Below are 3604 nucleotides of genomic sequence, written 5' to 3' on the forward strand. Positions count from 1 at the left end.
CTATCCATCGTTACACCCCTGCTGTGTTAATTGTCCATGTCACACCTGTTTGTAGTTATGTTCCTTGTTAACACATCTACTTAAATTCCTATTGTTCTGCTGTCTGGTGTTTAACCTAGTGTTTGTCACATATCGTTAAGTGTAGCTTAATGTAGATGGTTGTTGTATTGTTACTGTTTCGTGAGTCTTACTCTATTCATCGCATTTTTATTTTCAGTTAGTATCTGTTATGTTAATAAAGACCAGTTTGATTAAGGAGACTTGTCTAGGCATCCCACTGCCTCGACACGACCGTCACAAAATCTTATGTTCATCCTGCCATTTATAAACTTTTAATTCTCTGGGTATTGTGTTTTCCTTTCTATTACCTATAATAATAATAATAATAATAATAATAATAATAATAATAATAATAACAATAATAATAATAATGAATTGAAATTCCCCCCATCTTCACTTCGTATGATATAGGACTATCTTCTTACATCAATGTATTATCCATAGGCTACATTTAACTGAACTGTAGCCCTCTGACATAACTGGTGCAGCACAGCTGTCTATTGTGAAGCTTCCTATAAGTATTTTTGAATTGATGCCAGTCCACACCATACAGCGTTGCTGCTCTGACCTAAAATCCAGTCCATGGTTTTGTTGAAGTCCTATCCAAGCTTTTGTAATGACAGAACTGATTGGTCTGATTTGTCACTGTATCCTCACTCCTCACTCAGGACGGAAAATCAACAGAAACCAGCCCTCAAAGGAAAAGCACTGCACAACAAAGTTGAAAAATTATAACATGGTCAACATCTATTTTAAATAATCTCCATCTTCCATTTATCTGTTCATTACATTACATATATTTCTGTCAGTGAAAGCAGAATAAGATAGTTTGGAAATAACCCTAATGAACAAAAAATCTTCTACATGTTGACTAAACATGTAAACTGATATGGCTATTAATCAGTAGAAGGGAAAGTCTGCTCTTTTTAATCAGTGTTACGAACTGGGCTGGCGCCCTTAGAATCCTAGCTGTTATTATTGTGCAGTTCCTCCATGCTGTTCTCTCTCTGGGCTTCAAAGGTGTCCCAGTGATAGGTATAGAGAATGCTGTCAAGCCAGCTTAAAGAGACCTGTCATCTGAAGCTCTTGCTCTCTCTCAGTTTATCTCTGGTCTTATGTCCACCTCTCTCTCTCTCTCTCTCTCTCTCTCTCTCTCTCTCTCTCTCAGAAGTGTGCATGGACCCTTCTGTAAGCAACAGACCCTTTTTTGACCTGTATGACCTGTTTTTGTTCTTAACCTGCATTTGTTTACCAGTCATTTGTTTAACAGTATTTACTACAAAATTTACTTACACATACAATAGTACTTATGTAATTGTGAACATATCCTACAGGATGTTCTTGTGATAGTAATTGATGGCTGTAAATATTATGTCATAGGATTTTTGTTTCACTTTGTAAGTAATGGTAGCTTAGCGCAAACTGAGCATTGAGCAACAACTCCACAATGATGTATGGAACACGGCTTTCTCCCTATCATGGAGAGAGGGTGGGACTCTATCCCAAAACAGCAACGGAGCTTTCCATGTGCCAGGCCCTCCCCCTGACCGAGCTAGCCACAACCATTGACTTCTGCAATATTCGCAGGTCTTGACCTACTTGCATCTTATCTGCAGCAAAACATGCTGGGATTTCTCCTGCTCCTAAGTGACCAAACCAGACAAGACCATGTGCAGTGTGGAAAAAAATCAGAAGACAGACCAGATATAAGGTTTTATTGATTTAAGGAGAGCTTATTTTATAAAGTTTATAATGAGGTGGGTAACAGCAACCAACCACTAAGACTGAAGTTTAAAGGAATGCCTTCATCAAGACCTCTTTTTTAGCTGGGTATTTTTTTTAGCTGGTGCATGTTCTGAGGAGGGGTATTATATCTATATTTAAATGCAGCACGACACTTGGAGTGAAGCCGTTGGATATAAAACACCGCAGAAGGCTTTAGAAATGCTGAGAGATGAGATCTTTGGCTGCCAGCTGCCTGTCTCAGACAGGCTCTTCGTTGAAGAAGATATTCCCATAGGTCTCCCAGCTCACACTCTGCCTCCAATTCCCCCCCACATCGGCAGCTAGTGCAGAACAAAGTCCTCTCAGACAGCATTTTTATATGTTAAAGAGTCACCCTAACCCCAGGCACTCCTATCACACCGTGCTGGAGAATTCACCATTAACCATATTAAAATGTGTGTTCATATTTCACATGGTCTGCCTTATTCAGAAGTGGAGCACGTGCTGGAGCTAACTGACATCAAATATTTTTCTTCACTTAAGAGAACTGAGCCCCCAGAGAAAGAAGGCCAAGCCGTTCATCTTAAAGGTGCTGCAAAATGTTCTTTTAGTGGTGGCGGGTGTGGGAGTAACACATATCCGGCAGGGCAAGCCTGTGCTTTTATGGTCAGTAATGAAGAAGGAAAAACACTATGGGACATAAAGTGTCATTTTCAGGCATTTGTTTTAATATCACATAAAATTAAAACTTTGCCATTTTATTTCAGGCATGCATTGAAGAGAAAGGGCATGTCAGATTTGCGTACCAAGTGTACATTTGTGGATGCTAAAGGTGAAACACAGTATGGAACATCAGCACTCTGAGCCTCTCTTTGATCTGGATTTATCCAGCCTCTTCGAGCATACACACACACCAAACAACTCAGCCTCTCCTGGAACAGAAAAGCCACACAGGCAGCTGTGCAGCCCAATCAATACACCATCAACTCACAGCAGGGTGTGAGAAAGCACTCTCCAAGCCCAGCCCATGTCTGCCACACAGTAAGGCATGACAGGATGGAGAGTGGGGGGCAGGGTCCTACCATGCTCCGCCCCGGGGCCAAGACAGCAAAGTGGGCTAGAGCCAAAGGAGTGTGTTAAGAACTGGAGTTGGAAAGCATATAATGCTACTGGGAGTGCCAGACGTGGACTGTTTATGTCTGTCATTGTCTCCTCATGTCACTGTCTAAAGACAAACACACACACACACAAACGTGCGTGCACATGCGCTCACGCACACTTAAGCATATGTGCACACACTCACACACATGCACCAACACAGAGATACAGACACTCACCCACATAGCCACAGATACAAAATGACACAGAGATACATATACAAACATACACAGATGCAAACATGCACAGACACACATTTATGCACACGCACACACACACACACACACACACCCACACACACACACACACACACACACACACCTGTGCCCTGTGCCCTGTGCATGCATAGACACACACTCACCCATATAGACACAGATAGACACACATATACATACATACTCAAACAGATGCATGCATACACATATCTCTTTACACCTCACTTCACATTGCATTTGAGCAGGCAGGAACACAAAGCAGAAGCAGTCTGTGCTTCTGGCTGAGCCAAAGGGACAAGAAATCATTCCCGTCAGAGCATCCGAAGGTCACTGAAATCAGGGAAATTTAATTAGTCACCTTGAGAAAAGAGGGGCGGGTCTTAGTGACCAGCCTGCTCAAATGAGCCAAGGGGGAAAGACCCAGGAAGACATGCAAGGTTCATCTG

This window comes from Electrophorus electricus, chromosome 14, assembly GCF_041902795.1.
Source record: "Electrophorus electricus isolate QZ-2024a chromosome 14, ASM4190279v1, whole genome shotgun sequence".
Taxonomy (NCBI): domain Eukaryota; kingdom Metazoa; phylum Chordata; class Actinopteri; order Gymnotiformes; family Gymnotidae; genus Electrophorus; species Electrophorus electricus.